Source organism: Heterocephalus glaber, unplaced genomic scaffold (genome assembly GCF_053883595.1).
Source record: "Heterocephalus glaber isolate CG9 unplaced genomic scaffold, H.glaber_assembly_v1.0 deba00001463, whole genome shotgun sequence".
Taxonomy (NCBI): domain Eukaryota; kingdom Metazoa; phylum Chordata; class Mammalia; order Rodentia; family Bathyergidae; genus Heterocephalus; species Heterocephalus glaber.
This window is the reverse complement of record NW_028258310.1, coordinates 16,589,397-16,603,910: the sequence shown is the minus strand read 5'-3', so window position 1 is coordinate 16,603,910 and position 14,514 is coordinate 16,589,397. Positions and strand designations below refer to the sequence as shown.

The 14,514-nt window shown below is 38.2% G+C and overlaps 1 long non-coding RNA gene across 2 annotated transcripts in view; it reads right to left on the bottom strand.

Moving 5' to 3' along the window:
• LOC147826684 (uncharacterized) overlaps positions 1–14,514 on the bottom strand; it is a 64,319-nt gene that overhangs the window by 40,799 nt on the left and 9,006 nt on the right. Inside the window, exons 1-3 of one of the 2 annotated variants that reach the window (XR_015438801.1) lie at positions 11,085–11,220; positions 10,688–10,747; positions 6,137–6,284 (exon numbers count right to left, since the gene is read on the bottom strand). This is a non-coding gene — a long non-coding RNA (uncharacterized LOC147826684). Of the gene's footprint in view, positions 1–6,136; positions 6,285–10,687; positions 10,748–11,084; positions 11,221–14,514 lie in introns of those variants that run through there. The other variant, XR_015438800.1, reaches the window with a different exon arrangement.

Sequence of the window (14,514 nt, the reverse complement as noted above, 5' to 3'; positions counted from 1 at the left end):
CACTTCTATTTTGGATTATTTAGTCTTTTGCCTTAGTGTTTAATATGTTATTACATGTAATATGCTATTACAGAGGAAACTGAGAAATGGGATGTTATGGGACATTTCCAAGATGATTCCAATATTTATTACATGTTTCTTGTTTGGATTCTTCACTGATAGCTCAGCGTTATTCTTTCTCTGTCTGTACTTCCTGCATTGTAAAAAGAAACCCTGGAGATTGACAAATTCTCCAATCCCTTGAAAGCAGGATTCTAGGTGAGATCCTGCCAAAGAGAAGCACTGTGGAAGCACCCCATGAGATAGGTAGAGAAAAAGTGAGATTGATATGTGGTGAACGGGGAAGACAAACACCCAATTTTTATATTACATTTTGGAATCAAAACCTTATTTCACATGTGTCTGTGTTCACCAGGTATGCTAATTTCACATACACATTTAGGAAATGAACAGATATTCATTCAAAATTTCCTAATTACAAATTTTTTTTAGAAACTATTATAGAAAGAGAAAGCAAAGTCAGCTCTGTGATAACTTTTTAAAACATTTATTATCATATTTTCTTTATTATCACGATTTAATCTTTAGTCTGTTGGGCCACTTTGAAGACCCAAATGTCAGTAGTGGAAGACTAAATCGTGGTAGAGCCAAATCCTCCCTCAGCTGCATCTACCAAGACTCCAGAGGCCCTCCCTGGTCTCGTGACATCATACAGGCGTCAGGTGAGAATTATATAAAGAAAATGAAACTACCAGAGTTACCTTCTGATAATCCCTATTTGCAATGTTTGTCTCCAGGTCCCTGACATTTTCTTATCTTTTAGGTATCAGCTTGAAAAGCATCAGCATAGAAAATGTATACCTTAAGAGCAAAAGCCTCATTTGACTTATACCCCAGAGCCTAGAAAAGTGCCTAGCACAGTTGAATGAATGGTTGCATGGTGAGAAAATCAAATCAAGGAATAGAAATTTGCAAAGCTAAAACAGTGTTATGCATGTTAACTCACTTTGTTTAGAATGCTAAATCAGGTCTTTTGAGAAGATACCCTAAATGTAAAGGACATCTTGGTACATGTACATAATGTTTCATTAGATCACTGAGCAAATCACTGATATGTCAGGGCTATTCTGTGTGAGATGAAAGTGCTCATGTAACACAGGATTTGGGGTTTGACTTTTACTTAAAAAAAGAAATAAAACCATTTTCCTTTCTCTAATAGTTTTATATCTTTCTCTTCTTATCCTTATGACTAACCTATATAAATATGTACATGCGTTTCAGATGAACTCACTAAAATGAACTAAAACATTCTTAAATATATTTTAAAATCCCACAAAAATGTATCTTCCTCTTAACCTATGCGTTAAAGTTCTTAAGTCTTAATTTGGCTTAATTTCTCCCTTTGCTTTCCTTCCCTTATGTACTATCTTGACTCTTTGGCATGTATCCTGGTTATATAACTGGAATACTAAAATTATACACACAGGAAGGACAAGGAAGTGAGGGGATGCTACTGCAGATGAAGATGTGAGTGAGCCCACATTCACAAGTTCAGTCCAAACAAGGAGTGACTTCTGAGCACTGCATTAGCTTAGTAATTTTACCAAGTACCATAAACCCAGAGTAGAAATTAAAATTTACTATTATTGGGTGTGCAAATGACTTAATATTCCTCTGCCCTGGGTAACTCATTGTCAAATGGCAGTAATTGTACCTAGCAATGTTGTGAAGATTAAATATTGTGATACTTTTAGCACAGAGACTGGTATAAAGTGAATGTTTTAATAAATATCTACAAATTTGAAAATAAGCACAACATAGTGGCTAAATATTGGGCTCCTCATTCATAAAAATGTGGATTTAACTTCTAACTTCACCAAGTCTTAGCAATAATCTTAGACAAAGTAGTTAATTTTAGTCTCCTCATCTGTAAAATCGTACTTAACCTTAGTGAGAAAAGAAACTTTGTTAAGGAAAATATTTTGCCAAGGTCCACTTGAGCACAGCAAAAATGGCAAGGTCTAGTTTAGAAAGAGAGGGTAGAACCAAAGGAGCTTCTTGGTATGAGCAAGAAAACAAAACAAAACGAAACAAAGAAGGTGGGCATTGTAGGTTTTCTTTATTTCTCCTGAGATGGAGGTAGACTGGAGTCCAAATTGGTAAATATGAAAAGGATTGTTTTACGAATAATTGCTTAAAACACTGCAATGTAAATACATTCTACCTTCCTACCTGTCATATGGTTGGCTATACATACAGAGGTCTTGGTGGACTTTCTGTGGACAGGAGCATGTAAATCCAGGCCTGGAGTCTAGTTCATGTCTAGGGTGTTCAGTCAGAGACAGCACTGTGGGAAAACTAGGTGATCCCCACATAGGCAACTAAGCACAGGTAGGAAGGACCTCAGTGCTGAAGCCGATCATGAAAACCCGAGTCCTCTGAGGACTCAAAGGAAAAGAACACTGATCTCGGGTGGGGTGGGATTGGAATTGCAACTAACATTTCCAGAGTTTCAAGAGCTCATTGATCAACCCCAAAGATACTGATATTACATGTGGACATTATGCTGGGTGTGAGCTCTTCAACAACCCTGTGGGGGAATTATCATTATTACTATTTTATTTTCAGAAAGAAAACAAATAGTTTTAAGTATGCTAAAGGTCACACAATGGAAGTAAAAAGGCATGGTTAAAACACAGCTTCCTCTGGTTGCAGATCCTATCTTGTTAACGCCTACATTTTGCTGCTTCCCTTCCGATCTAAAGTCCTAATGTTAGATTTTCTTCCTAATAGGCTATGACACCTCATGGAAAACCAAAATCATCTGGAATCAGTTAACTTACTAACACCTGAAAAGGTGGGATCAGTTTATTGGGATGACATCTGTGGATTTAAGTAAAAAGGACAACTTCCAAAGAAATTCACAATGACACACAAAAAAGGTTGAAGCCAAAGCTTTCTCCCCACCTAAATGGGGAAAGAGTCTCACCCTGTTTCAGGGATGGCAGCATGGGTGTAGGACCTGTGCAGTCACACGGGGCCCATGCTCAGAAGGACCCATAATTGGTTTTATTGTCTGTTTATCTTGAAATTCTTAATGATTTCATCATTAAGCTTGAGTTTTGTACACGAAGACTGATGAGACAATGGAGTCTTCTTGTGAGTCAAGGAGATTAGTACATTCATTCTGCATGGGGCTCTGCAAATTACATAACTGGTCCTGCCCTCTTCTCAAATAAAAGGGAGGCTCTAATACATGACTAGCAATTAATCATTCTTGTACCCATCTAAGCTACTGATTAAAATTAACTGAATTTAATGAAATATTAACTGAATATATAAATAATGAATAATGAAATGTTTAACTGAATATAATGCAAAACCTTTTTATTCCATATTCAGAGGTTCTTTAAAACATAAGCAGTGAGTCTTTGGCTCAAAGATATTCAGTAAAGTTTATAGGAGACCACTGCTTTGAATTGCATTAGGCCCTAATAGATAAAACCAAAATGGAAGCACTTATGCTAAATGCCACATAATCAAACTGAAGCTTAAGGGAAAAGGTAAATCTCCAAGTGTACAGTTTTGTCTGAGCACAGGAGATGAACAGCAACTAATGAGACAGGGCCCTGCCAACCTGAGCTGGCCTGATATAGAAGCTCCCTCAGCTTTAAGCCTTACCGGTCTGCTTTTAAAAAATTATTACTTATAATTATTTTTATAATTTAATTTTTTGTATGTGTGTGTTTGATAACAGTTATTTAATAATAATTTTAAAAAATTATTACTGTTTCCTTGTTTTTGCCCTACAAAAACAAACTCTTCTGTCATGCTCAGCAGAGTACCATTTTTAAATCTTTTGATGAGATGTTCCCCAATTTATGAGCTGCCAATAAAAGAGAATTTGATTTTTTTTTTTTGGTACCGGGGATTGAACTCGGGTCCTTGCGCTTGCACAACAGGCTGCGAAACCACTGAGCTATAAATCCCCGGCCGCCAATTTGATTTTTAAACCAAGTTTTTCATAATTTTGTCTTTTGTGAGAGACAAGGTCCTAATTTTGATGCAATTCAACCCAATGAATGTTGACAATGGCTTTGGTTTACAAAAGCCCCTTGAGGCAAAAAAAAAAAAAAAAAAAAAATAGGCCGCATGATCGTTGAGTCAAGGGTACCCCTAAAAAGTTCCTGGTCCTTGTTACCTCAAGGACAGGAACTGTATAGAAAACAGGTATCCCTAGGTGTGGATAATTTTAAGCCTCCACCATGTATGATTCCTTTGTAGTGTTTGTAGTAACACTTAGCTTTATTTTCAAAGGGGAATTTTAATGAGACAGGTTGGTCTGGATGTTTAAAGGCATGGTTTTCAATTTCTAGTATCTGCAATTAAGAATTATAATCACTTAAAAGGGAATAAAATGGAGTTCAAGAACAGATCACATGTAGATGTTTGGGCCACAGGGAATCAATCTGCCTATTAGAATGCTAATAAATGCAGAATATCCCCATCCTTAATTAATTGGTTAACTAAACAGAGAGGCTAGGATGAAATACAAGCATGATTATTTAACATGGAAAATCAAGAAGGTTGGAATGAATAGCAATTAGATAATTACAAAAATAAACAATATTTGAGTTTCAATTAATCCTTATTGGTAGCTCAGAAACATCCACCAGAATCTATTTCATTTCATTGCAAATTGAGCCTCTGAAGTTTAAACAATTTTAACACTTGGTCTTTAATATAAATCTCCTTATTAAAAATGTTCAAGATCAACATGATACATTTAAGTACGAGCAAGGGCAATTGAGGAACTAATTTGGTCAAGTAAAGTATATTATTCTCCTTGTTCAAATATAAAGGCTCTATTGGTTGGATTCGGTATGCTACTTTGTAAAAAACAGTTAGCTCATGAGTTATAATGAAAAATATGGATTCAGTAGGTTAGAGAGGCCACAGTCCTGATAAAAGTAGGTAAGACTGATTAAATACTGTATTATTCAGTGTTCTCTAGAGAAACAGAACTAACGGGATCAGTAATGCGCATATATGTCTATGTATATGTTGAGAGATTTAAGAAGCTGGCTAACATGAAGGTGACAGTAGACCAGCAGTCAGGACAGCCAGAGAAGAGCTGCTGTGACAGCCTAATGCTGAAGGCAACCTAAAGGCAGAGTTCTTCTTCCTCTGGAGACTCCAGTATTTTCTCTAAGGCCATTGTCTGATTGGATATGGCCCACACATATTATAGAGGGTCATTTTCTTTATTCAAAAGTATATTGATTTAAAGTTAATCACATCTAAAAAAAGTAACTTCACAGAAACACCTAGACTGGCGCTTGACAACAAATTGAGTACTACAGCCTAGAAAAGTTTATACAAAAATATAACAATCATAGAGGCCTAAGTGTATGGGGACTAAATTGAGAGTTCCAACTCCCCAGGTTTTAATGAAGTTGGCCTGGGATCCTGATGGGTATCGGAATTGAAGCCACCATCTTCAACTACCTTCCTTGACTATCCTCTTCAACTTCCTTCCTCATTCTACTGCTCATTACTCTTATATACAGAACTCCTCCCTTATGGATGGTGTCATCTTCTGATACTTCAGTTACCTATGATCAGTTGTAGTCTAAAAATATTAAGTGGGAGATTCCAGAAATACACAATTCATGAGTTTTAAATTGCATGCTGTTCTAAGTTGTGTGATTGAATCTGGCACCATCCAGGTTTGTAGCCCCAGGGTCTGAATCATTCCTTTGTCCAGCACATCGTGCTGTATATAAGATCTTCCCACTAAGCACCTAACAGCCATCTTGGTTATCAGATTGGCCAGGGCAGCACAGCAGAACTTTTGTTCAAGAATTCTCACTTACTTACTAATGACCTCAAAGCACAAGAGTAGCGATGCTAGCAAAAATTAGATATGCCGAAGAGAAACCATAAATGCTTCCTTTAAGCAAAAAAGTAAAAATGTTTGATTTAATAAGGAAAAAACTTGGTATGCGAAGGGTGCTAAGGTCTATGCTAAGAATAAATCTTAGAAATTGTAAAGAAGGAAAAAGAAATTCATGTAAGTTTTGTTGTTGCATTTAAAGCTTCAAAAGATAGGGCCACAGTGAATACAAGCACTTACTTATGATGGAAAAATCATTAACTCAGGGTTTAGTCCCGTTCTTGGCTTCCTACATCTTCTGGGGTTCTTAGGACGTATCTCCTGTGGATGAGGGGGACCACTGTACAGTAAAGTTTGAAAGTCAGTGACCAGAAATCTGGAGGAGACCCTAAAAGTAGGAGAGGGAGAAGGAAAGGCAATTAGAGTCAGCAGTGAGAATTTTAGGGCAAAATGCCATAAAATCCTAAATTTAAGAACAAACAATTTAAAAAAGACCATCCTACATAAGCCAAAGGTGAAATTGAACTCCACATTCAGTGCATTTCTCAGTCTTCCTACCCTCAGCTTGGTTTGAAATTTCATCAAGCCTGAGTACCTGAATTACTGCTATCCATCACTTGAATAAATTACTACCTTTTTAGTAAAATTAAACTTTCAAAAATCCTTTCACTTGTTTTCATACTATGATGTTTGGAAAGGGAATGTTACGAGAGTTGTGTTGCTCCTGTAGGAACTCGGGAGATGTTGAAGGGATGCTAGAAGGGAATATTTAGAACAATGTTTTCTGGAGTGGGTTCTGTGGAACATCAGCCCCTGAGGAGCTGCACTTTGAAGGAGATTTCTTGGCCACATGTATTTGAGGACATGACCTATTATAATCCTCATCCTTGGAGATTTAATAAAGTTTTTGATAACTGCTTTGAAGAAACCTATTCAACAGTGTTTAATCTAGTATGTCTCAAATTTACTGTGCACCACATTTCCTCCATGCAATACCTATTCACATCTCAAGAAACACAATTTAAAAAATATATTGAAACAAAAACTGAAAATGAAAGCTGCACGGTCAAGTACAATAGCCATATGCATGCTTTGCACTGCATTTAGTGAACTGGAAGACACAGTTGTGGTTGACCTCCCCTTAATGCAGGTTGGGCACAGCCCCAACTTGCCCGGTCATTGAGCTAAGTCCTCAGAGCTGAGGCCCCTGATGCCACCCCCACCTGGAAATCACACAAAATGTACAGGCAACTCCACAAATCAGTAGACAAATGTTGGCTGCTTGGGCCACAGCAGAATGGTTTCTTTACTAAAATTGCTGCTGGATAAACACTGAGGTGCTGTTTTCACAGAGAAGCTGTTAACACTTTAACCCATACCCAAAATTTAACTGGGGCTGACTCAAATGTGTTGAAGAACTGAAGCATTTCAGTGGTCAATTAGTTCAATGTTGTGGACCATCTACTTAGAAACAGGGGCAGAAAATCCAGTTTGGGGAGAATCATTTTTGCCTATTTCCATGAGCCCAGGAGAGTTTAGAACTAGGAGCTCAAAAAATTAGTGTCATCATTTTGCCATCATCTAGCACTGTAAGGACTCTGCACACACTGCAAAAAGGCATGCTCTCTGGGGACGCAAATGACAAAACACACCACTTCTCTGGATTCTCTGCAGCCTCTGAGTTCTCTGCATCTTTGTATCAGAACCAAGTTTAGTGTAGAGTATGGCACTCTAACTTGTTTCAGACCTCAAGGACCCTTGTAGAGTGTAATATACACATGGTTGATAGCAGCTGTGAAAAGCTTATGACACGTTTGTTTAAGCTTGAGGTAATTCTACCGCTAAATCTTTCTTAAAATGAGAAGATTTCCATTATTTTATTTTAGTAGCAGAATGACTTGGGCCAAAGCCCACTGTTCCACATGCAAAAATTTTTAAGTTCCTTCATTTATTCTTCCATTTTACCTCTTATTGAGCAAATTGTACAACCTCAACAAATATAACATAGTTCCAGTTCCAAGGTATACTGTGGAAAACAAGTCAAATATTTTTGCTTTGTCTGAGTTTACATTCCATCAGAGAAGATGAGACAGAAAAAGACAATAAAAGTAGTGAGAATAAGGTGGATAAAGTAGGAAGAGATACATCTTTGGTGACAATGCTAATTTGACTTTTTAAAGGGGCCAAGGGAGATATCCAAGAGAGAGCTGTAAGGACCACTAAGAAGCAAAAAGATAGAGACAGAGAAAAGCTAGAGACTTCTTGGAGAATTCCAAAACAAGAATCTGTCGCGCCTTTTGTCTCATTCTGTTAAAAGTTCCAGCAGTTGCCAAATTTACTGTCTTTCATTCTTGATCTCAAAAAGGGTCAGTTTTTTTGACACATTTTTTTTCCTCCAAACACAATACAGCAAAGCTTTTTTATTAAGTTGTCCTAGGAGATTGACAAAATACCAGTTGTTTTCAACCATGGAAAAATATTCATTTCTTTCTGCTTATCTTTACAGCTTCTTTGCTTGATTGGGTCTACAGATGAAAAACTCACTATTATTATTATTATTTGTAGTACTGAGGATTGAATCCAGGGCCTTTGCACTGAGTTGCATCCATAGTCCCCCCTTTTTGTTTATTTTTATTTTGAAATGGGGTCTCAATGAATTGCAAAGGCTGAGCTTGAACTTGTGATCTTCCTGCTTCAATCTCCCAGAATGCTGGGGTTACAGGCAGGTACACCATGTCTGGCTTGAACGAGAGGTTCCATCTAATCCAGGGAGGCTTCTGACCCACCTCCCTACATGCTCCTTCAGGGTGTATCTCAGTAAGATTATATTTTGAGTCTGCCCCAATAATGCAAAAGCAACCTGGATTAGCATTTCAAAAAGCACCTGTGGAGCCAAAGTGGTGGTATATGGATGTAAGAGTGTAAGCATTGAAGGCCTTGGATTCAATTCCCAGTACTTCCCTCACCCCACCAATACCCACAAGCATCCTTGTCATAACAAATTGGTTAGTCTGGAGAAATCTGTAAGGAGTGCAGAGATCACTTCCAGGATTATTTTTGAGAATTGGGGTAAGTATATTATATATCAGATCTCATTCTCTCTCTTTTTTTTTTTTTTTGGTACCAGGGATCGAACTCGGGTCCTTGAGCTTGCGCAGCAGGCAGTGAAACCACTGAGATAAATTCCCAGCCCTCATTCTCTCTTTTAACCTGTTCTTTTTTTCTAGTAAGCGAAAAGACTTTTGGAAAAGGGTAATTGTGGTGAAATGGTAAAGTTTGAGTCAAATGTGAAGAATTGCCTATTGATGGTCATGTTTTTTACTTTTTACTTGGCTCTTTTTTAGAATAAAAACTTGTATAAACATTTATGCTTATCAGACAACCTTTTTGGAAGTATAGTTTATAATTGCTGTCTCCACTTTTATACCTCTCATTCATTCATTTAAATTATTAAAAATTAACAAAGTAATACAAGGTCAAATAACTTTTTTTTTTTTGGTACCAGGGATCAAACTCAGGACCTTGTGTTTGCAAGTCATGTGGCAGCACCACTGAGCTAAATCCCCAGCTCAAAATAACACATTTAAAAAAAATTGATATTCTCTGCTATCTTCCTCTTCAGCAGCCCCCCCCCCCCCCAAGAAACTAGTAATAACAGTTTGGAATATTTCATTCCACTCCTTTCTCTATTCACACATCTTATTTTTTTAAAACTGATTTTTGGCCACTAAATTGAATATCATTTCTTTTCAGTTCTTATATTATTTGAGCTCTAAGGAATACTGGATATGGTTGATTAGCCTTTTCTTTTTAGGATTCCAATTTTGTTTTTGCTTTTCATGACCTACTTTTCTGGTTTCTCTCCTAACTTTCTGTTCATTCTTCTTGCTATTTGTTACTATCCCTCATTCCTCTGCCTGCCTGTGAACTTCAGGGTTCTCTGCTATGAAGAGTGACCATGTCTTAGGAAATCCACGCATATAATAGAGCAAATTTGGGGAAAAATAAGGATTTATTCAATCTCTTCATTTTTATTGGTAAAGAAAACAAGGCAGAGAGAATGATGAAGTAACATGTCTAAATCACCTTACAGGTGGAACCAGAATAACATCCTGATTTAAAATCCACATCTCCAAAAGATCAGCAACCCACCATTTCCCGGTCTGTTTATTTTATTTACTCTCTTTTTCTTTCCTTTTGGTTTGATATTAGCAGAATTACAAAGTAGATCCAATCTTGAAAGATGCTTTTCATAACCTTAATGATAGCCAGGATATCTCAATATTATGCAGGAACTTATTTGAGGAGGTCAGTAGAAAGAATGAGAGAACTATTTGATTTGCTTTAATAATCCTAAGAACAAAAAAAGGGTAACAGGCTCTTCTAAGGGGATAATGATTAATTGGCACAGAGGGAGAGCTGAAGTTCTCTGTGGTGAAACTCCTCCCAACAGCATTTAGGAAGGTACAGGTAACTAAAGCAGCCCCAACTCAAACTCGGTAACTACTTCTAAGGCAAACAACAACAACGACAACAGCAAACTCTCCCCCCAAATAAAACAAAAAAAACACAGAGCCAGCACTGAAGGTCTGGGGGTACCATTTATGTGCCCCCTTATGCTAAGGTTTGTATGTATAGTAACTGTTTCCCGAACCAAAAATTCAGGTGTAACAGCAGAAAAGATGATCTAAAGTTTGGATCATTTTATAACTGCTGAGCCATGAAGAATTATGGGACTACAAACCACAGTCTTTGATAGTCTATTTCGATCTAGGTTGTGTTACAACTTACCAGACACAGCAGGTGGTGACATGGAACTCTGGGAATTAGTTTCAGTGGATGCCTCAAAACCTGAAAACAAAAATTAAAAATTAGCAAAAGTTGTCACTAAAGCTCCATGTGAAGTAGGATGAGAAGTTCTAAAACCAGATCCTGAATTCCCTGCTTTGGCTCAGAAAACAGTTGAAGTTGGAGAGGCTGGAGCAGGAAGAGAAAATCTCTTTGAGGTTGTCTCAGCTGCCAAAGTCACGACCCTTCATTGGGTGTCTATGTCCAACCCAAGACCTAAGGGCTTGGTGGAGGCTGTCACTGGCCCCATAGCTGCTCTGCTTCTCTCACAGTCCTCCACTTCTATTGTTTCCTTTTCCACAGATATTGACCCTCAGGATCACCCTGAGAACCATCTTACCTAATAAACCCTGTCTCAGAGTCAGCTCCCCAGAAAATCTGTGAAAAAGTAGGGTGCTTCCCCCTTGCCTTAAGCCAAGTGAGTGTAGGCTCTAAGAGAACCACTGAAAAGCCCGAAATGTGTCCCCACGATTTAGGAAACATAATGGACTCCCGTCTCTCGTGCCTGAGAAAGGCCCACAGGTGGCAAAACTCAGGGAGAAAAACAGAGAAGAGCAGGACCTATTGCACCTGGAGTGAGTTGCCTCACCCTGAGAACTGCCCACCACAGTTCATCAGGAAAACACACCTGATTGTCACACAGGAGGCTGTGGCCTTGTGTCTCAGCCACTTTCCCATTGCGGGGACAAAATATCCAACACCTGCAATTTAAAGGAGGAGAGACTTATTTTGGCTCATGGTTTTCCAGCATTCAGCTGGCTCCGATGGTGAATACTTAAATAGCAGGGTCAAAGAATTTTAATCAGTATCTGGATTTAGTGAGAAAGATGCTAAACCTGATTAGCAACATCTGTCACAACTGTAGGAAGGAAGTCATTGGTACATATCTTTGCCACATAGCATTGCCACATATCTCTGGATAGGACAACAAAGAAGAGAAACTATAAGAATTACTAATTATTGGGGGACGGAGATTTAGCTCAGTGGTTTGACCGCCTGCCTCACAAGCACAAGATCCCAAGTTCGATCCCCAGCACCAAAAAAACAACAAAAAAAGAATTAGTAATTATTTGACACTCTGTCCAGCTCACCATGCCCACCTGGGACCAGCGAGATAGTGAGGACCTCTTGACATGTCCACCAGCAGGCAGCTTAGCTTAGGTGCCCACCCTCCACCATGCCTCTGGCCTCCTGGCTGTGCCGCTACCTGGCTCCACACTACAGAGGCACAAGGAAGCATAAAGGCCATTGTCCTGAGCTGCAGAAGTGAACAACAAATAGAGGCCCTCTCTCAGGCTACTTGATGAAAACTGAAGCCCATTGGAAAAGTGAAGAGAATCTCTACAATATAGGCACACCAGACCACTGTACTTGGTAAGTTGGAGGGATCATCATGTCCCATAGGAACCTGGACTATCTTCAGGAGAAGGGCAACTGGAACCTGCAGTAGAGCCTTGCAGAGTTCAACCCTGCAGGAGGACAGGAAGCTCAACTTGGGACTTGCAGCCAGAAATCTGCCTGAATTTCACAGGTCTGCAACTGGCTTGCTGAGATTCATTGACTTAAATCTACACACTGCTATGCATGTTGTCTATTGTGACAGCAGAGACATACCCTGAAGGAGGCCCTTCATTTTTATCTTTTATTTGTTATTTTCAAAATTATTATTATTTTTTGCCCTTATTTTTAATTTGTTTCTACTCTTTTCAAATTTTTATTTTTCACTTTTTTCCTTCTTTTCTCTTTTCTTTCTCTCTCTTACTCACTCCCTTGCTGTCCCACATTGTTCTTCATCTCCCTTTGTGTTCCTGTTCTGGCCCTAAATCAGATTTCTTCTTTATTTTTCTTTTCTTCTCTTTCTCCTTCTCTTGCCTGTGTCCTCCAGCCTCACTTCTAACCTTCCCCTATCCTTCTACCTACCTATCCCTCCCTCCCCAACTCCTTCCCGAAGGGTAACGTTGCTATATTGAAGAGTTTATTTGCATAAATATATGTTCGGTTGGTCCTCAATTTTGATTTAATTCACACAGTTAAAGATGATAGATTAATAACTACAACAAATTGTCATTTTTCTAAGATGTACTTGATGCTATGGTGTTTACTGACTGTATCACTTGGGCTAAGGTATTTTGATTGATATAATCAGTTGTCCTTCCTGGCATAATGAAAATGAGATAGCCTCAGAGCCATTAGAGACTCAAAACCTAAAGACCAGCTATATCTGGAAGACATCTCTGAGAAGCAATCATTTCATAAGGGTTCTAACTACAAGTAACAAAGATACTTACAATAAGCAAATTTGAAGTTTCAACACGGAATTAAACCAAGGACATTAATTAAAAAAAATGAGAAGAGATTTAAGCAAGGCACAAATTCAGACTTCCACCCCACAAAAGGCAAATTCTGGGGGAAATGAGGTGAAAAAGTCTGATAATCAACCACCTGGATACCCTGAACTGATAGCACAGGAAGTAACAAAAAAGATGAATGAAGCTCTAGAAAAATTCAAAGCAGAAATAATCTCCCAGATAACTACAGAGATGGTGAGCAGAGTGAAAGACATGATTAGAGGCTCTAGAACAGAAAGAGAAAAAAGAAAGATGAGCTCAGAAACATGCTTGAAGCCATGAATGCCCAGCGTAAGGAAGAAGTGGAAACCATGATCACCCAGCATAAGAAAGGAATGGAATCCATGAAACAGATTCAAACCAATATCCAGGAGATAAAAAACTTCACTGAATGTATTCACAGCAGATTAAGGAAATGTGAAGTTAGAATATCAGATATGGAAGACAGGATCATGGTTAAGGACCATGAAAACAGAGATTTCTTAAAAACAGTAAGGGACCACAAGAAATCAATCCAGCAGCTGCTAGATAATGCAAAGGAGAATAACTAAGACTGAAAGGAGTCCACGAAAATCAGGAGAAAGTACAATTGACATAAGAACTATTGACAGAAGTAATAGTTGAAAACTTCCCAGACAGAGGGAGAGGATTGGACATATAGATAAGCGAGGTATATAGAACTCCAACTAGCCAAAATAAAAATAAAAATCTACACCTAGACATATAATAGTCAAGATCCCAGAAATCCAACAGAAGAACAAAATCCTACAGGCAATTAGAGAAAACAAACAAATCAACTACAAAGGAAAGCCCATCAGAATCACAGCAGACTTCTCAATACAAACCTTCAAGTCAAGGAGACCCTGGAGTGAAGTATTTCAAGCCCTAAAAGAAAATAACTTCTAACCTAGACTGTTGTATCCTGAAAAATTATCTTTCAAATTGATGGGGAAATTAGATACTTGCATGACAAAGAACACCTGAGAAATTTCATGAACACCAACCTAGCACTCCAAACAATTCTAAACAATATTCTGGAAAAAGGCAATGAAGGTCACAACTCCATGAGGCCCAACAGAGGGAAGCCAACAGGTAAGGTAAGAAACTAAAGGGAAAGGGGGAAAAATAAGAAATAAAAGTGCCAACAACAGTAAAATATCATGACAAGGATGAGTCAATATCTATCAATTATAACCATCAGTGTTAATGGCCTCAATTCACCAATCAAAACAAATAGACTAGCAGAATGGATTAAGAGGCAAAACCCAACAGTATGCTGTATACAAGAAACATACCTAACTCAAAAAGAAATTCATAGACTGAAAGTAAAAGGATGGAAAACAGTTCTGCACATGACAGGAACCCAGAAAAAATGCAGGGGTAGCAATCGTATTTGCAGACAAAGTAGATTTCAAACCAAAA